The sequence below is a fragment of the Sesamum indicum genome, linkage group LG12 (genome assembly GCF_026168435.1).
Source record: "Sesamum indicum cultivar Baizhima isolate 11 linkage group LG12, ASM2616843v1, whole genome shotgun sequence".
NCBI lineage: Eukaryota > Viridiplantae > Streptophyta > Magnoliopsida > Lamiales > Pedaliaceae > Sesamum > Sesamum indicum.
The window spans coordinates 7,875,274-7,889,904 of record NC_142668.1 but is presented as its reverse complement, the minus strand read 5'-3'; positions in this window follow the sequence as shown (position 1 = coordinate 7,889,904).

Genomic DNA, 14,631 nt, shown 5'->3' with positions numbered 1-14,631 from the left:
GATTTCATTAGAGCGTACATGCAGTTGCTCCACATGGTGCCCTCTGATTGGCCTAATCTTTGACTACAAGATACAATTTAATTAGCCAAAACACTTCAATTTTGATATTCATTTCCATTGATTTGATGATTGAATATATATTAAAATATCAATTCAATTATCTATTTACATTTGGAGTTAATCTAGTAAATTTCAAAATATAAATAAAAAAAATATATTTGATAATTAATATATTATTTTACACTTGTCATCATTCAATAGGACATGAAATTAATTTTACTTGTCTACAAATGCCCCCTCAAGACTTGTTCATAGACATCTACTACAGCAAAGTGAAGGAGTAATCATGTCTCAAACTTGATTCTTCTTCATGAGATATTTTTTTATTCTTTTTGACATGTGATTAAACTTGAAAGTATATTTCAAGCTGCCTACGTACCTCGTTGGAGGATCAAGTCATAACGCAGTTCACTTGATATTGATAGTTTATTCTTATAACAAGGAGTCTTCATGTAAATTTTATAGATAGTTTATAATCGTATCAAGGAGTTCTTAAATTTGAACTTGTTGATGATTTATACTCATATCAAGAGCTCTTCAAGTAAATTTGTAAATAGCATATATCCATATCAGCAGCCTTCAAGTATATTTGTAGATACTTTATATTCATATCAAGGAGTTATTCAAGTAAATTTATGGACACTTTATACTCATATCAAGGAGCTCTTCAAGTAAATTTGTGGACAGTTTATATTCGTGTCAAGGAGCTTTTGACTTGAACTTATTTGAATTTATAGATAGTTTATACTCATATCAAGGAGTTTTTAAATAAATTTGTAAATAGCTTATACTCATATCAAGGAGTTTTTATTCAAATTTGTAAATAGTTTATACTCATATCAAAAAGTTTTTGAATTAAATTTGGAGACATTAGATAGTTTATACTCATATCCGGAAGTACTGAATTTTTGTTTTTGAGACATTAGATAGTTTATGCTCATATCTAGGAGTACTGAGAATTATTTTAAAAAATAGTAGATAGTTTATACACATATCCAAAAGCATTGGGAATTTATCTTTTTGGAGACGTTAGATAGTTTTGCTCATATCTAGGAGCACTTGAAAAATTTATAAATTTTATGGTTTTGTGACATCATAATCATAATCATTGGCATCAATTGAATATTTATTTTCCTTGCAGTTTAAAGCTCATTTCAATACTATGTGCACGAGTCGCAAGTTCTCCAAATATTCTTGGTTTTATTGCTTGAAGAATGTAATAAAATTTCCAATGCATGCCTTAAATATATAACTTGATTGCAGATATTTTAGATAAAATATCTTTGCAGTTTAATGATAGATTTCTCTAATTATTGATGTAACCAAGCACTGGCTCATCTTTTCCTTGAACCATCTCCAAACCAATTGTTGCCCCACCCGTGCCCAACTGCAACCCAAGGGGAATGCCTGAGTCTTTGCCTTGACACAGGAGGAAGCCAGAGATGCAGAAGATTTGGTTACCAGTAACCTTACGACCAATAACTCCACCACTTATACCTTACTTGATTTTGGCGCTACACATTCCTTTGTATCCAAGAGATTTGATAGGCAGTTAGGTAGAAAATCTGAACTCCTTAACGAACCTTATAGAGTAGCTAAATCTGGGAAACAAAATCCTGGTGGCCAATTTGGTGAATAAGGATTGTGCTATAGGCCTTGATGACCATCACCCGTTTAAGGCTCATTTGATACAAATCAATATATGGGAATTCGGTGTGATTTTATAAATGAATTGGTTATCGAAGGGCTATGCTCATGTGGACTGCAAGAATAAGGTGATAAATTTCTGCCCACCTGAGGGTGAGGTGTTCTCATTCCATGGACTTGACAGGGAATGACAAGAGGAACCAAACAATTACTCTCGGAAGCACGGGCTTGGAGATATATTACACGAGACTAAGGGGTGGGACTAGAGGATATCTTAGTGGTTTAGGACTTTCCAAAGGTATTCCCCGCCCTAATAGAGAGATTGAGTTCTAATAAACCTCGTCCCAGGCGTCACCCGAATATCTAAGACCCCTTATAAAATGGATCCTGTAGAACTGAAGGAGCTAAAGGTGTAATTATAAGGATTGATAGATAAGACGCAAATAAGGCCCAGTGTGTTGCCTTGGGGAGCCCTAGTACTGTTTCCTAAGAAAAAAGACGATAATATGAGGTTATGTATTGACTATAGGGATCTCAATAGAGTTACCTTCAAGAACAAATACCCATTGCCAAGGATAGATGGCGTATTCGATCAACTCAAGGGAGCAAGGATATTCTCTCAAATTGACCTACGGTCAGGGTATCATCAACTCAAGGTTAAGGCTAATGACATACCTAAGACCGCCTTTAGAACTAGGTATGGACATTATAAATTCTTGGTGCTGCCATTTGGGCTAACACATGCTCCAATAGCTTTTATGGACCTGATGGATCATGTAATTAAACCATTTCTTGATAAATTTGTGTTGGTATTTATTGAAGACATCTTCGTGTATTCACTGGACATATAGGAACATGAGATGCACCTTAGGACGGTTCAGCAAACCCTAAAGGACAAGGAACTTTATGCTAAGTTTAGTAAATGCGAATTTTGGCTTAACAGGGTACCTTTCCTTGGACACGTCATTTCAATAGAAAGAATAACTAAAGATCCCAAGAAGGTAGCGGCAGTAGTTGATTGTCCCAAACCCACAAACTACAGAAAGTTCGTCGTAGAAGGGTTTCCTAAGATAGCAATACCCTTAACTAGGCTGAATAAAAAAAGGCGAAGTTTGAATGGTGTTAAGCTTGTGGGAAGAATTTTGAGGCTCAAGCAAAGACTAGCATCGATACCGATTTTAACTCTATGGGTTCACGATATACGGCAATGCATCCAAGAACGGGCTCGAGTGGGTCTTAATGCAAAATGAGAAGGTTATAGCTTATGCATCTAGGCAATTGAAACTGTATGAGCTCAGCTACCCCACGCATGACCTAGAGTTGGCGGCGATAGTTTTTTAGTTAAAAATTTGGAGACTATCTATACGGGGAAAGATGTGGCATATAGACAGACCACAAGAACCTCAAGTACCTCTTCACCTAAAGGGAATTGAACATGAGGCAAGGATGATGGTAAGAATTGATTAAGGACTATTACGTGAGCACTAACTACCACCATGGTAAAGCAAATTGCGTAACAAATGCTCTCAACTGAAAAGGTAGTATCACACTGGCTGCAATGTTGATGAGGCAACTCGAATCATTGAACTTAGAGGTAGAGGAGTCAACCGAGGACGTGCTCGCTACATTACAAGCTCTCCCTTCGGTATAGGAAAGATCAAGATTTCTCAAGACCTGGATCCGAAGTTCTAGAAAATCAAGAAGGACGCCAGCGCTGGGTTAGTGTCAGACTTCCAAATAGGGGTAGAAGAGGTATTGTGTATGAGGAAGATTATGTGTCCCTAACAATTAGGAGATTAAGAACGAGATTATGCAAGAAGTCCATCAATCAAAACTCTCTATCCACCCTGGTGGAACAAAGATGTATAAGTTCTTGAAGATGAATTTCGGTGGAACGGCATGAAGAGAGACATAGCCAACTTCGTGGCTAAATGTCTAACTTATCATAGGGTTAGGCCGAACATCACCCATTGAAAGGTTATTTGCAACCCTTGGAAATCCCAGAGCGAAAGTAGGAACACATTACTATGGATTTTGTGGTAAAACTACCGCGAGTTTGACAAGGTTATGATACCATATGAATCATTGTGGACCAACCAACCAAATCCGGTCACTTCATTCCTATCCGATGAACATAGTCTCTAGATAGGCTAGCCAAGATATACGTACACGAGATAGTCAGACTCCATGGAATCCCTGTAACCATAATGTCATATTGGGACCCGAGGTTCACCTCACAATTTCAAAATACCTTCCAAAACATAATAGGGACAAAAGTGGTACTTAGTACCTCATATCATCCCCAAACGGATGGACAAACAGAAAGAACCATCCAAACCCTAGAAGACATGCTTCGGTCTTGTGTATTGGATTTTAAGGGACCTTGGAGTGAGTACCTGCCACTCATTGAATTCTCTTATAATAATAGCTATTACAGCAGTAGAGGAATGGATCATACGAAGCTTTGTATTGGAAAAAATGTCGATCGCCAATCTGTTGGGACGAAATGGGAGAGAAACAGGTTACCAGTTTTGAACTAGTACAAGTGATGATTGAAAAAGTTGATATGGTCCAACAAAAGCTTAAGGAAGCCCAAGACAGACAAAAGAGTTGGGCCGATACAAAAAGGAGGCCTTTGGAATTCCAGCTAGGGGAAAAAGTATACCTAATATTTCTCCGACCCAAGTAGTGATGCGCTTTGCGGGTGATCGGCGGTGGCGTATCGATTGGCATTACCCCTACCCCCACTTTCTAGAATACATGATGTTTTCCACGTATCCCAACTCTGCAGATACCTGCCAGACCCAAGCCATGTCCTTAAATTTGAACCCATGGTCATTAAGAAAAACTTGAGCAACAAAGAATTTCCCTTAAGGATATTAGATAGAAAGGAGCAACAACTTTGAACCCGGTCAATTCTCTATGTCAAGATCCAATGGTCCAACCACACTGAACAAGAGGTGACACGGTGTCACGGGCTGCCCATTCACTAGGCCCCGTGACGCGCACTTCGGCCACTCAACCGTTCTACATGGCCGACCACTCAGCCTTCATCGATAGACACTGGACAACCAACTAGTCTTAGAGTCCTAGGTGTAGGCCTTTTATTGCTTTGTTATTTGCTTTCTGTTGTTTAGATTGCTCAAGGGGACGTTACGCCTTTTGAGTTGTAAATTTCAGCTTTTCTAGTGTCTAGTGTAGACGATAGGATTTATTTTTTTAAGCCTATTATAGGGGGGAATGAGTTCAAGAAGCTTGGTTTAGTGACGTGTTAGAGTCCCCCTCAAGGCGAACCCCCTTGCTCTAGCATCGTTGATCATTGTATATGCATTTTCAGTCCAATGCAATCTGGTTTTTTGAATTCGTGTGTGCAATTTACGGTTTTGTGATTTGTTCCTCCCGACCCTGATAACATTCGGCACGCTGCGTTAGTGCCGAGCGGAGGTATTGGCTGACGTAGTCAGCGGACTACTAGCCACACGATGCGCTGTGTGATAGGCGCCTCGTGAGAGGTGGTATCAGAGCCTCATGCCGAGATGGGGCCGAGGCGTACGACTGCTACTGCTGCGAAAGCGTCGGGGCAAGATCCGGAAAGCCCGCGACAAGCAGCTTCAACCAGCGAGAAAGCTGAGAACCCGGAGGACGGACACTCCCGGTTGGCGGAATTGGAGGAGAAGGTCTCTTCCCTAGAATTTGAGATCACGGTGCTAAATTCGGAGTTGGACGAATGTCGGCACGTGATTCAGGAGATGGCTGGCGTATTCGGAAACGACAGCATTGCCGATATGCAGCGTGACATGGAGCAAATGTCCATTCAGATTAGGTTGCTCCAGCGTGCAGTGGGTAGCACGCATATGGTTGCTCATGACCCCGGTGCTAGGCTTTGAATTTCAGAACCGAAGGCATATAGCGGTGAGCGTGATGCGAAGGAGGTCGAGAACTTCCTCTTCGACATGGAACAGTACTTCCTTGCAGCCAACGTGCGGGACAAGGCAAGGAAGGTTGGGACTGCAACCATGTACCTGACTGGTGATGCAAAGCTGTGGTGGCGTACCAAGTTTGCGGAAATCCAGACACATCAAATACAGCTCGATACGTGGACTCTTCTACGGGAGGCGATCAGAGAGCAGTTCTTCCCCAAAAATGTGGAGTACAATGCCAGGAGGGCATTGCGAAAGCTTGAACATACAGGTTCCGTGTGGGACTATGTGAAAGCTTTCTCAGCGCTGATGTTGAACATCCGAGACATGTCGGAGGCGGACAAGCTGTTCACTTTCATGGAAGGCTTGAAACAGTGGGCAAGAAATGAGTTGCAGAGGCAACGAGTGACTGATTTGAGTTCGGCTATCATAGCGGCCGAGCGACTGGCGGATTTCAACCTAGAGACTCAGAAGGATAGGCAGACGACGCCTAGTCCTGAGCGGAATAAGCCGAATGGGATGAGATCGTTCAGAAATAATTTCAACAGAGGTGGGGGAGACCAGAGGCCCCACTCTCAGAATGGCTCACAGGGCGGTTCAGACAGGAACAGGCCCCAGGAGAACAGGCAGGGAGCACCCGAGAGGAGGAGAGGGTGTTTAATCTGCGATGGTCCGCATATGTATCGGGATTGCCCGAAGAGCGGGTGTTGAACGCATTGGCAACGATCTTTACCGACAAGGTGTCGTCCTCGAAGACTGTGGAGCCACAAGCAGAGGTAGGTGGCGAGAACGACACGGAGGAGGATGAGGACAACTTGGGGGGCCGTAAACCAATGGTGCAACATATTCTCTACGGTGGCGGTGAAGAGAGTTGTGCCACCCTTTGCGAAAAAGACCATCCCGATTCTTACTGTGGAGCAGCCGGAAAAGAAAGAAGAACTTCAGGCCCAGACTCCTAGGAAGAAAGGATTGATGTCCGTGGATGTGAAGATTCATAGCAAGCCGATTTGTGCCATGATTAATACAGGAGCCTCACACAACTACCTTGCGAGCGCCGAAGTGGCGAGACCCGGGCTCGTGCTGGAGAAGGGAGTTGGGCGAGTGAAGGCGATCAACTCGGCTGCACAACCCATTGCCGGTGTAGCCAAGTCTGTGCTGATTAAGGTTGGTGCTTATGAGGGCAAGACCAATCTTTCTGTTGTGGCGATGGACGACTTCAAGCTTATCCTTGGGCTTGAATTTCTAGGGGATACATTCACTGCTGTCTTACCTCATGCCGATTCACTGATGATGTTGGGAGCGAGGCCGTGTGTCATCCCTACCTTGGCCGGACGTACAGGAGAGAAGAACTTGTCGGCCATGCAGTTTGAGAAGGGGCGCAAGCAGGATGAGATCTCCTACTTGGGTACCCTTTGTTTTGAGGAGATGGAAGAGGTGTCAGGGCCCACCCCGGGCGGTAGTAAGAAACTGTTGGGGGAGTCTGAAGACGTGATGCCAGACGAGCTGCCTCGGAAGCTACCACCGAAGAGGGCAGTGGATCACGAGATTGAGTTGGGGCCTGGCACGAGACCGCCCGCCAGGGCACCGTACAAGATGTCGCAGCCTAAGCTTGTGGAGCTTAGGAAGCAGTCAGCAGACGCCTTGAGCCGCAGGGCGGACTTGGCGAACTTGGAGTCGATAGTAGCGCTCTCTTCTAGCGCGGCTACTATTTCTATGAAGGATCAGGTGCGGGAGTTACTACCGAGAGATCCCGCGGCGCGACGCCTGATTCGGCTTGTCGAGCAGGGCAAGGCTCGACACTTTTGGATCGAGGATGGATTGTTGATGACCAAGGGAAACCGCGTATATGTTCCGAGAGGCGGGGACCTACGGAAATCACTTCTTTCCGAATGCCACAACACTCTTTGGGCGGGACACCAAGGACAGGAGCGCACGTTTGCTTTGGTGCAGAGGGCCTATCATTGGCCACAGATGCGGGACGATGTCGAGACACATGTCCGCACTTGTTTGATTTGTCAGCAGGACAAGGCAGACCATCAGAAGAAGGCCGGTCTGCTGCAACCACTTCCCATCCCAAAGCGTCCATGGGAGAGCGTCTCATTGAATTACATCTCTGGATTGCCTAAGGTCGGGAACTTAGGCTCTATCATCGTCGTGGTAGATCGTTTGTCAAAATATGCTACATTTATCGCAGCACCCAAACACGTTACAACAGAAGGGACGGCTCATCTCTTCTTCAAGCACATCGTCAAGCATTGGGGACTGCCAAAAGATATTGTCAGTGATCGTGACTCCCGTTTCACTGGCGTCTTCCGGACCGAGCTGTTCAAACTCCTCGGGTCCACACGTTCCATGAGCTCGAGCTATCATCCACAGTCCGATGGTCAGACAGAACGCTTTAATTCTATGTTGGAGGACTACCTTCGGCACTTTATGCGAGGTACGCAGAAGGATTGGGTGAAGCTCCTGGATGTCGCTCAGTTATGTTTCAATATTCAAAAGAGCTCTTCCACCACCAACAAGAGCGCTTTTGAAATCGTTACTGGGCAGCAGCCGCTCCTTCCTCACACTCTTGACATCCCACAAAGTGTGAGATCCCCTCTTGCTTGAAGTTTCTCCCAGGAGTGGAAGCAGAATGTTGATATCTCTAAAAGTTGCCTGGAGACAGCTCAAAGGCGCCTATCACACAGCGCGTCGTGTGGCTAGTAGTCCGCTGACTACGTCCGCCAATACCTCCGCTCGGCACTAACGCAGCGCGCCGAATGTTATCAGAGTCGGGAGGAACAAATCACAAAACCGTAAATTGCACACACGAATTCAGAAAACCAGATTGCATTGAACTGAAAGTGCGTATACAATGATCAACGATGCTAGAGCAAGGGGGTTCGCCTTGAGGGGGACTCTAACACGTCACTAAACCAAGCTTCTTGAACTCATTCCCCCCTATAATAGGCTTAAAAAAATAAATTCTATCGTCTACAATAGACACTAGAAAAGCTGAAATTTGCAACTCAAGAGGCGTAACGTCCCCTTGAGCAATCTAAACAACAGAAAGCAAATAACAAAGCAGTAACAAAGCAATAAAAGGCCTACAACTAGGACTCTAAGACTAGTTGGTTGTCCAGCGTCTGTCGATGAAGGCTGAGTGGTCGGCCATGTAGAACGGTTGAGTGAGCGAAGTGCGCGTGGCCTAGTGAATGGGCAGCCCGTGACACATGGGAACTACAAAACAATATACGTCAACAGTACCCCCACCTCTTCATTAGTCAACGTAAATCAAGTTTCGAGGACAAAACTTTAAATAAGGAAGGAAGGATGTAACAACTAACTAACAGGGTTAAAGCATAATTTTCAAATAAATAATAAATAAATAAAATAACAAATTCGAACGAACTTTTTATTTTATTTTATGGTATTTCCGGATTTATGGAGACATATACCAAAAGGAAGACTTCCATACTACGAATTGTAGAGATAATTTACGGCACTAAATTCTCTAGGGGTGTTAATAGCAAATTTCTTATATACAGAGAACTTACAGAAAATTCGGATTGTAATCGTAAATATCTATATGCATGTGTAGGGGTGATGATATAACCATAGGCGAGGGGAAATGAGATTGGAAGGCTCTATTCTGTATAATTATAAGTCTGCCTCTTACAACAAAATATGAATGTTGCATGTGGTTGAGGGTTAAAAGGCCTTAATTAAATCTTAGTTAATTTTAGAAAAAGAAAAGTCCACTAGTGAGGGTAGCAGAGAAGGGTCATTAAACTTCAGGGGTGATTAGCAGTAGGTTAATTAAGTTGATAATAAAAATCATGGGAAGAGGATATTCAATTAATTGGCTACCGAGAACATATGGCCTGTTTAGTAGTAAAGAAAAATATTTAATTTTACTGAGAGGAGGGTAAAGATATTATAGAATATAATCTCGTTAAAATAGTTAAAGACTGATTAGAATTCACTTTGAATTATTCTAGGACACGAGCTAACCCTCGATCTAAGTTATTCGAGATTAATTCGAGGTAAGTGGGTTCTTCCTTCTATTACGTGGTTAAATTCTGATTGTATCAAGCTAGACTTAATATTTATACGTGTTAATTATCACTCCTGCAAGGTGCGTCCCATGTATTAAGTGATTGATGCTTTTATGATCCTCGGACTTTTCTACCTGATCAAGTTATATATGGTTTAATATCAAATACTTCATTGCATAAAATTCATAGAAGTGATTGTGATAATTGGATCGTGGTACCATACTTAATGTGGCCAAAATGATAAATGTCAATTGGACAAAGTACATGCTGAGTGATGCTTTGTAGATATACCAAATTCCCTCTTCCTCCTGCTTGGGAATAGAAATAGAGGTGAGTGCATGTGTGTCTGTTGTTTGTTTTTTGAGAATTTGGAAATGTGATGACTTCTCTTACTTCTTTTCAAGTTATTTATATGCATATATCTACATATATTAGAGTAGACACACCGTAATTATTCTTGTATCGTCCAACTTAGTGGTATGCTCATGGCGATCATAAAGTTAATGAAATGTATGAGTTTCTAGCATTAAGCGGGTATAAAAGCTGTTCTGGACCTTCTCAATCGGGGTAAATATTAAGATAAGGAGAGACCCTTAAGCGGGAATAAAAGCTGTTTTAGACCCTTCTCAATTGGAGTTATAGGTTGAGGCCCTGATCAAAGGTACAAGCAATTTGGGCTTGGACCCATGAGCGTACACAAATAATACAAGGACTAAAGGCAATTTTCGTCCCCTAATTTCAGGTCATTCTCGTTTTAGTCCCCTAAGTTACTAGGCTTCCATTTTGGTCCCGTAAAACTGAAAAAATCTCAATTTTGGTACAAATTTGATCGGAAAGTTGAGTCACTCGCCGGAAAAAGTCATATGCGAGGCATGTGACTTTTTAAATTGGGGCTTGTATTGTGATTGGCTGGAAATAAAACACTTAAAGGCATTTTTCGTCCCCTAACTTCAGGCCATGTCTTCACCACATCATCTTTTTCCGCCAATCACAATGCAAGCCCCAATTTAAAAAGTCACATGCCTGACATGTGATTTTTTCCGGCGAGTGACTCAATTTTTCAATCGAATTTGTACTAAAATTGAGATTTTTTTAGTCACGGGACCAAAATGGAACCCTAGTAACTTAAGAGATGAAAACGAGAATGGCCTAAAATTACGAGACGAAAATTACCTTTAAGCCAATAATACAATATGGCTAAATAAGTGGAAGGGTTATATCATGTTTACTATACATTATAAGAGGCATGTTCTCGTGCATCATTTTCCTCTATATGCATCACTTGATTGCTTAGTAGCTTACTTTGTTTATAGCCTTTTTTTTTTACTGCTAACCAATAATTTATTATCACGTGTGTCTTTCCTAATGTTTAAGTATGCTTTTGCACTAATACCTCAGTAGATGAAAAGAACCACTTATTGAGCGATCAGTTGCTCATCCACTTATAAATTTTTTAAATGAGTTAGAAGTGGAGAAAGATGATGAGCATATTAGGGCTGGTCAACCAAGACGGATGTCACAGATAGAAAAATCTCATGACTTTTATTGTTAGTAAGTCTTTCCCAACTCTTGCCATGTTATTATTCAAATTTGTAATAGCTAAGCACTAATTGTTACTGGTCGTTGAGACATAATCATTTTTTTTAAATAAGAAGGAAGAGATGCAAGAACTCTTTCGAATTTAGCTAATGTATTGAGGTGTCTTAGTGTTTTGGGTCCTAGAACTCAGAACACCGCCGTTGGCACGCTCTCAATGAGGGGCGTAATAGAGAGAGACTTGCTTTATACGATTGAGTGAAATGTATTTGGACACACTTTCACTTTCTTATACAAACTATATATATGTGATCATGTACACCATATTACACATAGAAGAAAAACACACAACTCTAACCCTACCTAGGCAAAAATTGACCTCTCTATCTTAATAGTTATCGAACTCTCTTTGATCTAGTATCAAGTATAGGGTTGTAGAGAATTGTGATAAAAGGAATACACTAATTCATAGTGTGATTTCTTTAATTACCTTCATCCAGATCGATTTTGATTTGTTCTAGCAATGAGGCCAAGATCATTCTCTTGTGGTATGGATCATCTCTGGAGGACTTCTTCTTGGAGTCTAAGATGAACGGATCAAAATACGCTTTGCCTGTTGTGATCACGAAAGAGGTAATCATCATCTACATAATTCGCTCTTTTCTTCCTTTATCTATAGCCAATATGAATGGATTTCTTATTTTATTTATAATCATCATGCTACATCGGAATCTATAGAACCACCAAGGGCGCACCCCTTGGTCGAATTGAGATTAAAATTATATTTATTTATCTCTATCCTTTCTTTCCGGCGCTTTCTCTATGCACTTTCGGGCCGATCCACTCCATTTCATAAAGCTATGTCTATTTAAATGCCACATGCATGTGCAATATAAATAAAACAAAATACAATTAGCCCCGCATGAGTTACACTAACATTTAGGCCTTAAATGGTAAATAGAGAAATATATCCCCAATAAAAATAATACATAGCCGACCCAAAAATTAGCCTAACAAATACATTTATAAAAAAAAATATAAATTACATTGATAACATTATCCTAAAATGATTACATTATTTACAAGGCCTATCCCCAGTACTTCATGTGCCTGCCCGCCTTTGCCTTGAAAGACTTTCTTATTACGGTTGAGCCATATGCTCCAACAAATAAGTTAGAAAAGGTCAAAACCCTTACTTTCGAGCTCACACCACCCACTCCTCATCCACTCCTCTGCTCCTCCCTCGTGTCTTGAGACAATTACCCAAGGTAGATTAGAGAGTGCCTATACTAGTCAGGCAAACGGGCACGAGACCAAGGCATGCAGCACTGTGGGAGGCTCAAACTCTATCTATTTACTCTAAAGGAGTTCTTATCCCTATATTAAGTTGGGAGATTTCAAAGCTCTATATCAAATATGGATGAATATTGAGTTACGGGTTCACAAACCCTACTGAATATTCAACAAGAAGCAATGTCAAATTTGTGTTTGTGTATAAGTCAGCTAATAGGGTTGCTCATTTATTAGCCCGTCAAATAATTAATAAAGTATCAATGATGTCTTACTCTAGTAGTTAAACTTGAGATATCACAAACAAGTTCAAGGCTATGGGTTCGGTTGTCGCTAAACGTGTGTATATTTGTCTCATTCTGTATGAGTACTTGTCTCACTTTATGTGTATTATTATAAGGAAAAAATATTTTTTTAGTCCGTTAAGTATGCCCAATTTTAGTTTTAGTCCTATAACTATGTCCATTTTTTATTAACTCCAGTAACTTGCAAAATTGATTAGTTTTAGTCCTCCGGTCGATTGGATTTATAATTTGCGCAGGAAAAGTGACATGGCATGACACCTAGATGCGTTTTTGTTGATTTATAATCCTATGTGGCTAACTTGCACAAATATATTTGTGCATGTTGAATCTTACTCCAAATATTGTGAAAACTAGATTGTATGAGAAAGTGAAAGTGCATGATCACATATATTTGTTTGTATGAGAAAGTGAAAGTGCATGATCACATATATTTGTCCATGTTGAATCTTACTCTAAATATTGTGAAAACTAGAACATTCTTTGCTTGTCTAAGTGGATTACTACCAGAGTAACTCACACATTTACACGCCTTAAAGCCATGGAGTTTATGGTGATGCTTCAAGAAAAAACATATAAAGACAGTATTCGGAGATAGTATTATGATCAACTTATTTTGATAACATTTGTATTTCTGTATTTCTTTGATCACAACTATGTAATGTATTTGTAGTCGTACTCAACCCTATCATTTATATTCTAATATATATTTGGAAGACCACAAAATGTATTTTAGAGGAAGTTAATATCAGGAGACCTCTTATCCTATTTGAGAAAATAATTTTACCCCAAAAAGAAAAAAAAAGTGGAATTTATTGTGTGAACTTTATTATCCATCGACTCATGAATTATAAGGGAAGGGTGCTAATGTCACCACGAAGGTCGTCCGGACACTCCACTTCAAATGGACATTTATCACTACTTATATTACTGGTCTGCAACACCACACGACAGCCAACACTTGACGCAGAATTTGTGGAGTTGTCGGCCACTACATTGTTTCCTCCAAGACAGAAAGTCACTTGAAGAAGATAACAATGAAAGGTGGTGTTCTTTCAACCGTTAACAAAACAATATGTGACTCAATTAGTGGGGCTCATTCAATTAATTTTTGCCAGCTTAATTCATATTCGAGATTGCGGAAATTACTTATGAGATTCTTCAAAATGATCTCATAATTTTAAAAAAATCTCACTTTTATTCATTTATCAACCTCTGTAAAAAACAAATATGATGAAAAAGACCACGTCAAGCTATGTTGCCGTTTTCCTTCATTCTGAAAATATATAGATCACATCATTTGTATATATATATATATATATATTTTTGTCAATTTCCTAATAGAATATGCCGAAGGGCCGAAAAGTTATAACATTGTTTTAAAAAATTTGTAAACAATATGATAGAAAATGTACTAGGCCTAGATGATGGGACCAAAAATACAATTTTTTCTTTAGATTGTCTTTTCATTAATTCAAGGAAACATCACATACATGATGATAATAAAAAAAGGGATAATTATACAACTCTCCCTTGAGATTTGGTATAATTACACATAAAGTTCTATGGTATGAGAAATTACACTTAATACTCTTGATCTATGTTTCTGAGCAACAAATAGATCCTTCCGTCAGTAAAATTTTTAAAATTTATTACATCAGCAAAAAGGTCGAATAAAAATTCATATTTACCATCGATTCACTTATTACAAACTTATTGCTATCAATTCATAAGATATGTCACACTATTTACCCTTACAATTTAATTAAATTACAAGTGTCTCATCATATGCATTAGCGTCTGTAGATATATGAGGGTAGTTTAGTCATAAAGATT